Raw genomic sequence first — 12,624 nt, forward strand, 5'->3', positions numbered from 1 at the left:
ACTAAATATTATGGTATCCATTTGATGCACAGATAGAAATTAATTAACACAATACCACATCTATTTTAAGTTTTCTTGAAAATTACTGGGCTGAACTGGCTGAAATTTTGTATGGATCTTTGTTATGAAAAGATGCAGCAAACTAGGTATTATAGTATCCGTTCGACACACAGATATTAATGACAATATGGATTAGTATTTAATGTAAAAATGAGCACAAATTAAGCCATATTCAACCATCAATTTGGCATCAAGCACTTATCCGGTCTATAAGTCTAGTGGTTCTATAATTATCTTATACTCTGTGATTACATTATATTTTAAAAAAGCTAATAGTCCTATGCATTGATAATATTCCTTTTATCAATTCGCAAAGAAAATAAATATGGAGAAATAAAGTTTTGAAGAATTAGAATAATACGATTGGGAGGAACTTAGATCATCAGCCGATTGATCAGATCAAGCTTCTGCGATCTCTCATTTAAGCAAAGTAAGGGATGCTGAAGTGATAGAATGGCTTAGTCAACATCATCCTAATACATCATGGTCACCACCCACAGCCTATAAGTGGCACCATTTTCGAGTGGGGGGGTTACTTCTCTGCATGGGTTTGCAGTCGGTGAAGCTGTGTGCTGTGCTAAGTTAAATAAATAAATATCCTCAATCAACCTGACTAGCAGCAAAATCCCACCCCTTTACTGCAGAGATCTTATGACACCGGAAGATTTTCTCCTCAGCTTTTCTTTAGAATTCCCTTCTTGCTCCCTGTTTTCCCCGACAACCAACACGCAGAATTATAAATATGATATGAACAAACACCTTAGTGCCCAACTCCCCACTTGGGATATCCTCTTTAAATTAGCCTCTAATCACAATAGCTCTTTACATCTGAATAGTACTTAGTCACGTTTGGGGTGAATAAAAGATTAAAATAAAAAAGGTATTGGGGGGGGGGGATATCCAACGGTTTGTATAAAAGACACTTGAAAATCTGGGTGTGAAAAAAAAAAAAATTATTTTATTCATTCAATACATTTTCATGTATTAGAATATGTCTTCACATCGAAGATGACATTACAAATACATCAGGAAAGTGTGTTAGGTATTAGCCGGGCAATTATCTGTATCTATCGAGTAAAAAACAGATTGAATCATGGGAAACAAAAAGTGGAGCGAGCATTGCAGGTGTAGAAAGGGTCAAAGGGTCATGTTGTGACATGCATTAAACTGGGTTGACTGGTTAGTTTGCACCGGAAGTATCTGAATAGGGATCAGATATCTCTCCACGATCCTTAAAGATTATCTCACATAACCCTATGCTCAGATCAGCTTCAAACACCGCTAATCTTTACTAGTCTCTCAAACAAAGTCAGTTGAATCGTAATTCTCCATTATACGACAGCGATTAGAAAAAAGTGACTAATCACATATCGATATTTCCCTTTCTCGACGCCGTCAATGCGACGTCTTGGTCGTATCAACTTTATATTTCATGCCGAAATAGCTTGTAAAATTGTCTATAGTTTTTCTCCAGGAATTAATTCCCATTTTAGTCACATAAATTCATTCAACTTACATCTTTTTTATTTACAAGAGAGTTACCACTTATCAAGACCTGAAAGCCACTTGAGGATAAGGGTTAATGAGTGTAAGGTGGTCACAAAGACAACAGCTTAGTTATTGTTAGTGGTGGAAACTGGGTAGAATTTGATTATTTAAAAGGGCTGCTCAGCAAGAACTTTTTCTTTTGGATTTTAAGATGACCATGTTGTAATTAGCTGGGAAACAGGCCAGCAGAACAAAGTTTCACATGAGGGGGGGTAGTGTTGTATCCAGAACCACACTCCAGTCAGACAGATGCAATATCATTTCCTGCTCAAAAATGGCCAAGACTATCAGAACGCATCGGGGACATTCTCGCCTGACACGAGTATAACTTGTTGAATGCGTCGAATAGTTAAATGGTTATTATGATGTGACGGCTAATATTCAAGATTATTCAATTACAACTTTCACCCACAACTTTAAAAAGCGGACAATATTGATGATTAATCCCCATCAACTATATGCACTATTGTGATAGTATCGATGTTCTCCCACTAAGTGTTAGAAGGAATAGAGTTGGTGGAGAAACAATGGAGAGGAAATTGTTCACCAAGGAAGACAAAAGGAAGCTGAAATAGTATTGTTAATCAAGGTGTGGCAGTAATAGAGACAAATGATTGGACAATAAAGGTGGATATACTTAGATGTAGTTTACTGACAGTTTTAGAAGTGGTAGCGAGTTTTGCGACAGTTATGGACAGTATTGAGTTTACTATTTGGGTTAGAAGGAAGGTCATGGCTTACAGCAGATCGAGACGAGATGACAACTACTGAAAACAAAGAAGCCTCGACAGATGATTATGTAGGCATGCAGCTTAGCATTCAGAAAGTCATTTTCCGCAGAAACAGCATTGGGATCAGTGATTGTTGCCAAGCGGGGATGCACAATGTAGTTGTAACAATATTTAAATTTTTATGGTATTTTTATGCACCCCTAAAAAACTTATTGCCACTCGGACATAAGGGGTGACAGTGATCAAGGGCTAGATTTATAGCGAGCATCCTAAATGGAGATCTTAGCACTGTTATTTGTTTAAATTATATTTATATTTCTGCATGTTGATAATGGGAAGTAGGGAGAGAATTCTAAAGGCAAGTAGTCTGAGGAAAAAGTGAAGGGGTAGAATTGTGCTGCTATAGAGTTGATCAGGGATGATCACATTGAGGGCGTATAAGTGCAGTAAGTTCATTGGAGCACACTGTGGAAGTACTCATAAAACAAGCACACAAATGCAACATTTGTCCATGAGGTATGTATGTGGTCACAGCGATAGAAAAACTGAAGTGGTTAATAGAGGATAAAAATAGCAAATTGATAGGACTTAAAAATGACAGTAAATAGTTCCCAGGATGTCGAGGATATTCAAGCAATTGAGAGAGTGAGAGAAAGAAAAAATACCCAGAATAAAATTTCCATCAGCAAATATGATCAACGATTGGAAGAATTTGGTCATGTTATATGCTCGATTTATATTGCATGGTGAAAAAGCAATTGATTAAAACACCAGAAAAAAAAAAAAAAAAAAAAAAAGAGGAAGATATGAGACCTGTGTGAGAAAAATAGTTTTTATTGCATTTTATTTTTTCATTGATTTCTTATTTATAATACATACACATTTTGTTTTCACAAAACAAGATGCGAAACACTCAAGCATTATGTTATGCAAGATGTTAAACCACTGAACAATATGGGAGACTAAATCATTAAGTGCACAATTTTGCTTATATTGAACTGTTCATTTGATTTCAATGCAATTCAGATAATGAAACCTCACATCATTGACCAGGTCTGATACATGGAAAAGCTGAGAGGAAGGCCTCAAAACAGTATGTATTCTCTCCTGATGACTTAACATTACTTTGAGGCTGAGAGCGCATGGTACAGTGGGGGAAGAGGTGGCTGGTTACCTTTAATGCATCTAAGACCAAGCTCCTATCTCTACATCATAAACGCTCTGATCCCCATCTGGCATCAATTGAAATGGATGGCTCTTGTCTAGGGGAGGCTCCATGTTCTGATAAGCTTCTGAGTTTGACCTTTACTCCTGATCTTAAATGGAACACATACATCAAGTCTGTGACCAAGGTCGCTGGGAAAATGGTGGGATCCTTCTACCACTCCAGAAGATATCTCACTAATGATGCAATTCTCTATCTATATAAAAGCCAAGTACATCCAAGGATGGAGTACTGCTGCCACATCTGGGCAGGAGCTGCTAAAAACAGCCTATCCTGCCTTGACAGAGTACAAAATAGACTTTGTGGCTTGGTGGGGGATGCCCTTTTCTCTTCCCTGCAACCTCTTTCCCCACAGAAGAGACATAGCGAGCCTATCTTTGTTCTATTGTTATTTCCATGGCAAGTGCTCGTCTGAGCTCCACTCTCTGGTCCCCCCTTGCCAATCTTTTTCAAAAACACCCGACGAGCTGAAACCACCGTCAATAATTTCCCCCACTCCTTATCTGTGCCTAAATCAAAACGTAGATTCCATGAACAAAGCTTCTTTCTTAGAACTGCACGCCTGTGGAACTCTGTTCCGCTTGCCTGTTTCCCTCCTGATTTCAACCTGGATGTCTTCAAGTCCAACACAAACAAATTCCTGATGAACCACCCCCTTAAGTAATGACACCTTATCAATTCTCCAATACTATTACTACACTATCCATTGATTACTGTACACACAATAACCCTTATCCCCGAGTGGCCCTTGGGCCTTGATAAGTGGTGAACTCCATGTAAAAAAAAAATATATATATATCCAACAACTGGAAACAGTCGATAAACAATTATATACAAGATAAGCTGTTCCTTCCAAACAATATCTGACGTTTCTGAATTTTTGTGATGAAAATTGGTTATATGTATTATTATTCATCGAACTGCTGTTCTCATCTTGATAAGTGGCGATGCCTATGTAAAAAAAAAAAAAGTGAGAGTTGTTGAATAATAAAGAAAGTATAATTCCTTCCTTCCTTCTTTCCTTCTTGAACCCATAAAGGACTTGTTTTTTACTAGCCTATTTGTATAACATATTAGTGTGTTGGAAAATAGCAGCAGCTGAAGGATGGATGACAAGTGATTGTATTAGCAGCAGCAGCAACATTTGAACGTGTATGCAAATTAGGAAGCGTGCACGAGCTGGGGTAAAAATAAAAAAGGAAAAAAAGGACACCACGTGGTCAGGAAAAACAAAATTGGCACTGAAGGAGATGAATGTGTAAAGAAAAGACGAGAAATGGCTGGCAACGGTCGGCATGTGGTCGGAGAAGAAAAGTGTATGCAGGGCGAGATGGATGAAGGTGAAACACTTGTGTGGTGTTGAGACGAGAGCATAGCAGTAATAAATGCTTTTGTAAAAAAAAAAAAAAAAAAATGCCGACACGGATTTATTTATTTTTGTTTGTTCCTTTTCGATGGTGCTGGATGGCGTGGGAGTCAGAGAGGTTTGAACCGTAATGAATATGGTTCAAGTATAACAGTTACGTTACATTCGGGGGTCCAGAGGATTAAAAAAAATTTTTTTTATTATATTTTCACCCCAAACAAGGCTCAGTTCCACTTTGATGTAGGGGGGGGGGGTACTATCTAGGCCATAATTCGCATGGATACTATGTAGGGAGTTGGAGAGCAAGATGTTTGTTTACATTACACTTGAACTTCTGCATGTCGGTACAGTTAGGGAAGCAGGAACCCAGAAGGGAATTCCAAAGTCTAGCAGTCCTAGAGAAGAACCTATTAGAGCAGAAGGCTTTCTGGCATCTGGGTATTTCTACTGTATAGGGGTGGGATTTTGCTGCTTCTCGGGTTTGTTGAGTATATTTACATAGAAAGGGTACAAGAGCTTACAGTTCAGAGCACCTATCATTACCTGTAAAACAGGCAGAGGGATGCAACATTATGTCAATGGGACAGAGGTTGAAACCTAGCTGACAGTGCGGGACCTATTAGGTTGGCGAGTCTTTTTTGAACGCTGCCTAAGAGGGAGAAACTAGTAGCAGATGCATTAGCCTAAATGTAGCAACAGTACTCCATAAATGGGCGAATGGTGGCCATGTGGAGGTAAACATACTTTCAGGCGTAAGTAAGCCTCTAGCATGGTAGAGAGAGCCCATCTTCTTTGCAGCAGCCTTGGCAATGCCCTCACTGTATTGGTTGAATCGCATGGTGGTGTTGTTTTCAAGCAAAATGATTCTATTTTCCTCTCCCTTTTTATTACTATGCAATCATCTTTCATCCTTTTAGCTGTTTACATCACTTGATGCAATGTCTGGTGTGATTTCCATTAAAATCACACATACAAGCACACGAGAAGATGTCTCATAATTGAATTAATATAAAGATTATTAACTGAAAGGAACGCCATGAGTAATGCAATGTTTATTTCTGAAAAAAAAATAAATAAATAAATAAATAAAGTTACCAAATTATTTACTTCGAAACTAAGACAGAAAAGGTAAACAATGGTCACTTACTTAAAAATGAAAGCGATTCAAATCTTTGGGTAAAAAGGAAATCACCGTAACGTTGGAAAGCAGTAATTCATCTGTGAACGATAAAAAAAAAAAGTGATTACTAGAAAAACATACTGAAATATGAAATACCAAATAATAATTTGGGTACTTATGCAGAATAAGAACAGCATTTTCTGGGCAGTATATGTAAAATTATAGAGGAAATTATGGTGTGCATGATTAGTGCAGGTGTCATTCGCTTAAAAAAAAAAAAAAAAAAAAAAAAAAAAAAGACAAACTCGAAACCTGACCGACACGAGACAAAAATGTGCCTTATGCAAATTGAGGCGTGGTCGGGTTTTTTTCTTCAGTTGCAAACGATTTCTTTTGCCGGCTCAACATCGGTATGGTGTACTTTGCAATCTGGTGTCAGTTGAAGAAATCCTGTTTGCAATAACATTGAAAAGGGAGCAGAAAAATTTTTGTTAAGAGTGCGTCGACGCAGTGAAATTGCCGATCTGAATAGCATTCTTTTTTTTTTTTTTTCTGTAACTCAAACATTCAACGATTAGAAAAATACTAAAAAGTCGCAGCAACCAACATCATTTAAGAAAACATCTTTTTGCTATCATTGTGTGATCATAAACAAAAATATTTTTGATTTTAACAAAATCAAAAATATTTTAATTTGCTATCAATTGTTTGTTATTCAAAAAATAAAATATTTATGATACTTACCTTACAATGAGCGTTTTTTTTTTCTTGATTTAAATTTTCTTAAAGAATATATATTTCATTAAAAAAAAAAAAGAAAAAAAAAAAGGGCAACATTTGCATGAAAAAAAAAAAAATAAAAAATAATTTTTGTTTGGCACCTTCTGGCATTTTACATAAACCATCCAGAAAATTCCAACAAAAGTATGGTCCATATTCCATCTAACTTAGATTCTAAGTACCAAAATTTGAATACAATTTAAATACTTTGGTATTCTCTAATTCATAAAGAAAAACCAGTTGGATTCTCCAAGTTAAACCTGAATAGCAATACACATGACAAATTCATAGCCAGTGAAATGTGCAAATATGCAGCCTGTGTTATTAAGATTTAAAAAAAAAAAAAGAAAAAAAATTTCAATCAATTCCATGTTTTATCAACCCAATAAACTTTCAGATTCGCTATTCATTTTCATTGAATAATCAACAGATATGATTAATCAAGAAAATTACTTCATTTGTTAAACTGGTTATAGTTCAAATCATAAAACTTTACTTCAATAACAGTAAAAAAAATATAAGAGGATTCGGCCTATCAATCAATTTCTTTTGGTCTCATAGCACATTAAAAGGAATATAAACTTACATGAAAAAAAAAAAATCATACCTAACGTTTTACTATAAAAAAATTAGTTCTTGTCCAGAATACACCCTATATTAAAAAACAGAAAATAACAATATGCATGATGTATATATATACAAGTTAGAAAAGCATTTCATCCAAGGCATGAAAATTGTTTAACAAAATGTTTTTACTATAGGCTTTAAAAATAAAGGTACAAGATTCAATTTGAAATTTATTTATCTTCAAAGTGTACTTTTATTAATTTTACAAAGTAAGGTATGCAAATGTAATACCTTACTTTGTAAAATGTATAAAAGTGCACTTTGAAGATAAATAAATTTCAAATTGAATCTTGTACCTTTATTTTTAAAGCCTATAGTAAAAAATTTTGTTTAACAATTTTCATGTCTTGGATGAAATGCTTTTCTAACTTGTATCCTATCTTTTTAAGATTATATCTTATTTAATTTATTAATTTGGATTTAAAAAAAAGATGAATGTGATTTTGTATGTATTTATAAAAACTCTCCTACTCTATTTCAGATTGTATTTCTCCTCACACCACAACTCATTTGTGCAACCCCCTCTTTGTATTATTACAGGTCTGAATATTCTCTGTTTCAGTTTGTAATTCTCCTCACTCCACAACTCTTTTTTGCAACTCTCTCTTTGTCATACATGTCTGAATAATAAGAAAATCTGAATTTTTTTTTAACAAAAACTTTAAAATAACTTTTTTAGATTAATTTTTTAAAAACTTCTTTCAGAATAGAAAATCTTTACAATTTAATAAGGAACATATTTCATATAGGTTTCATCAAAAATATTCAGTAGATATTCATAAAAAATATTCAGTAGATAACGAAAAAAATAGAGATGAAAATTTCAAAAGGAGTGTATAACTGGTTACGCTCAATAGTAGTCCTCGCTAGCAAAAGACTTTGTTATTGTTATTCTATTATTATTATTATTATTATTTAAAACATTTTGTGTCCTGCGCTTTCGCGTGAGGACTAATATACGTGATAAAATGAAAATATATTCTAGAAATTCCATGTAAATTGATCAAGTAGTTCTAATCTTCAAATAATAAAATCAAATTTTATGATTTGCAAAGGAGTGGCCGTCTTGCTCGCTATTTTGAAAAAAGAAAAATCTCAAAAACCAAGAATCAAAAATAATTTAAAACTTGCAAGATTTGTTGTAATGCCTATGAATTCCCATTATTCACTTAAAAATTATTTTCTTTATAAAAATATTAGGCACTTCTACATCATTGGGACGAGATTTTGTAGTCGATAAAATGGAGTTTTCAGATGAACAATAGTTTCAACTGATTTTTTTTGTCAATTCTAATAAGTTACAATGGTAGCTTCCAAATTATGCAGGCGAAATTACCTGAATATTACGAAATTTAAAAAACAACTTTAATCGTGTTAGAAGGTGAAAACTTGACGCCATCTTTATTTAATTTGAACAGAAAATTACCTCCCTGTTGAACTTTTGTGTTTTACAATTGTTTTCATCAAATTGTATTTTTCATTTTATTTAATAAAAAGTTCCTACCTTATCAATTTTCGTAATTTTTGGATATAATCATCTTAAAAATACGAGGAATACGTAGATACCATTGTTTTCATGTAAAATTCAGTTTTATGATTTCTGAAAATCTCATCCCAATTCTGTAGTAGTGCCAAATATCATATATTTATTTAAAATTCAGTTGTAAATTACACTGTTCTGAAGATTCAATCATCAGCGCAAGGGACACTCAAAATACAATTGCAAGGACTTCTATTAAGTCATCGCTGATGGAATGAGCGTATGCGACACCTGTGGATGAAGTAAAAGGTTCTGTGAAAAATTTTGTGCAGATTCTCCGAATTCGACAGAAAGACTCCCTGGTTTGACAGAAAGATTCCAGAGTTCAACAAGATACACCTGAAAAAAGTCGGGAGGCTACATTGACGGAAACATTGTGAAAATAACATTCAAAGTGAGAACAGTAGTCTAAAGAATCCAAATAACAAAAAAAAAAAAAAAAAAAAAAAAAAAAATGCTTTCTAAAGTGGATATCTCTTCTCTATATATATAAAAGCCAAACGTCTGTGTGTATGTATGTATGTTTGTTTGTAACGCTAAAACTTTTGAAAGACGGAACCAAACTTGACAAATTTAGTATCATATCGAAGCCCCATCACCCGGATGACAAATATCGAAATTTCACGTCAAACGGACCACTAGAAGTTGGTCAACTGATCAGTTATCTTCGAGGGGGGCCCCCCAAAAAACCTGTCATTATCTTTATTATATATATAAAAGACAAATGTTTGTTTGTAACGCTAAAACTTGAGATGAAAGATTCCTCTCCCCTAAGAATAAAACATATGTTCAATATCTGCTTTTGTTTTTTCATTGTTTATACGGTCCCGAGCAACGCCGGGTAGCCCTGCTAGTTTTTTTATAAAAGACAACTTAAAAATTTTATGTTAAGATTTGAACTTTCAACCGACACAAAAAAACTGTCACTTAGAATTGATCATTAAGCAATGCTTGTTGTGTCATGCGTATCCATCCTTACAATAGATGATTAAGAACAACTTAAAACTTTTATTTGATCAAGGCTGACAGAAACAAAAACAATCTACCCTTATGGATTAAATAAAGGGTTCAGTTTAATAAGAGCAGTTTGTTTGTCAATCAATTTCTTTTGGACTCATAAGCACATCAAAAGGAATATGAACTTGAAAAAAATCATCCAAACATTTTACTATAAAAAAAAAAATTAGTTCTTGTTTAGAATACACCCTATATTAAAAAACAGAAAATAAAAATATGTATGATGTATGTACATGTGATAAAATGAAAATATATTCTAGAAATTCCATGTAAATTGATCAAGTAGTTCTATCTTGAAATAAGAAAATCAAATTTTATGATTTGCAGAGAAGTGACCGTCTTGTTCGCCATTTTGAAAAAAAAAAAAACAAAACAATAGATAGTTAAGAATAATTTAAAACTTTTAGTTGACTAGGGTTGACAGAAAGAAAACCATTTACCCCTATGGATCAAATAAAGAGTCCAGTTCGAAATTACACATAGGTTTCAGAGTTTGACATAAAAATTCACAAGCTCGAAAGATACACCTGAAGAAGGTCGTTGGTTACATTGGATGAAATGTAAAAATGACAATCAAGATGAGAATAATAGTTGGAATAATCAAATTACAAATCCTTAGCTAAAAAAAATTGTGAAATTAAAAAAAGTGGTTTCTGAACGATCATAAATATGAACAGTTAAGTGCAGGAAAGCATGTTCATCAACCGACAAAGTACAAAAAAATCTAATGTTTTGGGAATGTACCAAGAATGGCATATATATATATATATATATATATATCTACTTAGTACATGTACCGAGAATTAAAAAAAAAAAAGAGACGCATTTGACAGCAGGAATCTGATATGTTTGAGAAGTATACAAATATAAGACCCGCCCAACATACATGTGCACACACGCACACAGAAAAACAAGAAGAGTGAAAAATACGTAAGTCAGTACAGAAAAAAAAATGCGTCCATTAAATCTGCACTTTTTGTTTTAATCCCAGACAAGGCGTATTTCCACTTGGATTATAAGGGGTTCCTATTTAGGATTGTGTCTAACAGGGGGGACTGTGAGGAGTTGAGCAGTGAGATTTTTGTTCACATTACATTTAAACATCTCCAGGTTAGTACAGTCTGGAAAGCAGGAAACAGGAAGGGAATTCCAGAGTCTACTGAAGGAAGAAACTATTAGAGTAGAAGGCTTTCTGCCATCTAGGGACCTCAACAGTAAGGGGGTGGGATTTTGCTGCTTGTTGGGTTAGTCAGGATATTTACATTGAGGGGGGCATATCAGAACTCATTCCATTAAAATAATTGCAAAACATGCACAGGGATGCAACATTTTGGTGAGGAGACAGTGGCTGGAGTTTTGTTGATAGTGGAGGACTTTTAAGATTTGAAACTTTGGGGGGGGGGGATCTTGTTTAAGAGTGAGAGATTAGCGGTAAATGCACCAGCGCAGATGTGGCAACAATAATACTACATGTGGATTTGAAGGATGCTGTAGCCGATGGCATAAACAAAAGTTGAAATCGAGATTAAATTTCCCTGGGGGCTACAGCAAACCCCCCCCCCCCAATCCCACCTTCCATGTATCTGCATATGTGTGTTGGGAGAATGGGCACAAAAACGTTTTTTTTTTTTTTAAATGAATCCGTTCAATTTTAATTAAGAAAGTCAAGAGAAAAGCAAAACTAAGAAAAGGTCACTTAGTGCAGATGTTAGAATCAGAAACCAGTTTTGATACATACATACATACATAAAAAAGGGCTTTCTTCAGTCTTGACAGACTATGGATACCCACTGTAAGGGTGTCTGCGTGTAAAATTTTTGTGGCAAGAGTTGTGCAATCTCCAACCACACCTCTCCTGAGTCGACATTGTTGAATACCAGAGGCAAGTGGAAGTTCAGGACAACTGGAAACAAATGCCGAGATAAGCGGAAAGCACATACAGTGCCTAAAATTCCCAAATAGTCACCCATCTGTTACTAGTCAGGCTCAACATTGCTTAACTTTGGTGATCTGACGAGAACCAGTGTGTCAATGTGATTATGCCGTACATAATCACATTGACATATATATATATATATATATATATACACGGCATAATCACATTGACATATATATATATATATATATATATATACACACGGCATAATCACATTGACACCTGTTCTTGTTATTTCATCAAAGTTAAGCAATGAAGTTGAACCTAGTCAGTACCATATTGGAAATACCAGACATATGTAGGAGGACATTGATATCTCCCTGTAAGAACAGAAGTGTGCGTTCTATTCCAACCATTATCAATGGACCAGAGGTCATCTCGTCAGCGTCAGACAAGGCCAAACTATTTGCAAAGAACTTTGCAGCTAATTCTACCCTATGCGACGAAGGCCATCAACTCCCCATATTTCCTCCTATAACACAGAACACGCTAGGTAACATACAAATATCTGTGCATGAGGTCGCCAAGCTAATAAAGAACCTAGATTCCAGTAAAGCAACTGGCGCTGATGGCATCCCAATTATAGTGTTAAAAAAGCTTCAACCAGAACTTGCTCCCATACTTACGAAACTATTTAAGCACTGCCTTAAGGAGAAGTGCTTTCCGACTCCCTG

General features: G+C 34.7%; 1 protein-coding gene across 2 annotated transcripts in view; it reads right to left on the bottom strand.

Moving 5' to 3' along the window:
* LOC145259767 (uncharacterized) overlaps positions 1–12,624 on the bottom strand; it is a 189,898-nt gene that overhangs the window by 141,187 nt on the left and 36,087 nt on the right. For both annotated transcript variants that reach the window (XM_080117508.1, XM_080117507.1), the window contains exon 2: positions 6,078–6,148. The gene's annotated coding sequence lies outside the window, so the exon portion shown is untranslated. The remainder of the gene's footprint in view (positions 1–6,077; positions 6,149–12,624) is intronic.

Source organism: Euprymna scolopes, chromosome 35 (assembly GCF_053919585.1).
Source record: "Euprymna scolopes isolate OS-2025 chromosome 35, ASM5391958v1, whole genome shotgun sequence".
In the NCBI taxonomy this organism is placed as follows: domain Eukaryota; kingdom Metazoa; phylum Mollusca; class Cephalopoda; order Sepiida; family Sepiolidae; genus Euprymna; species Euprymna scolopes.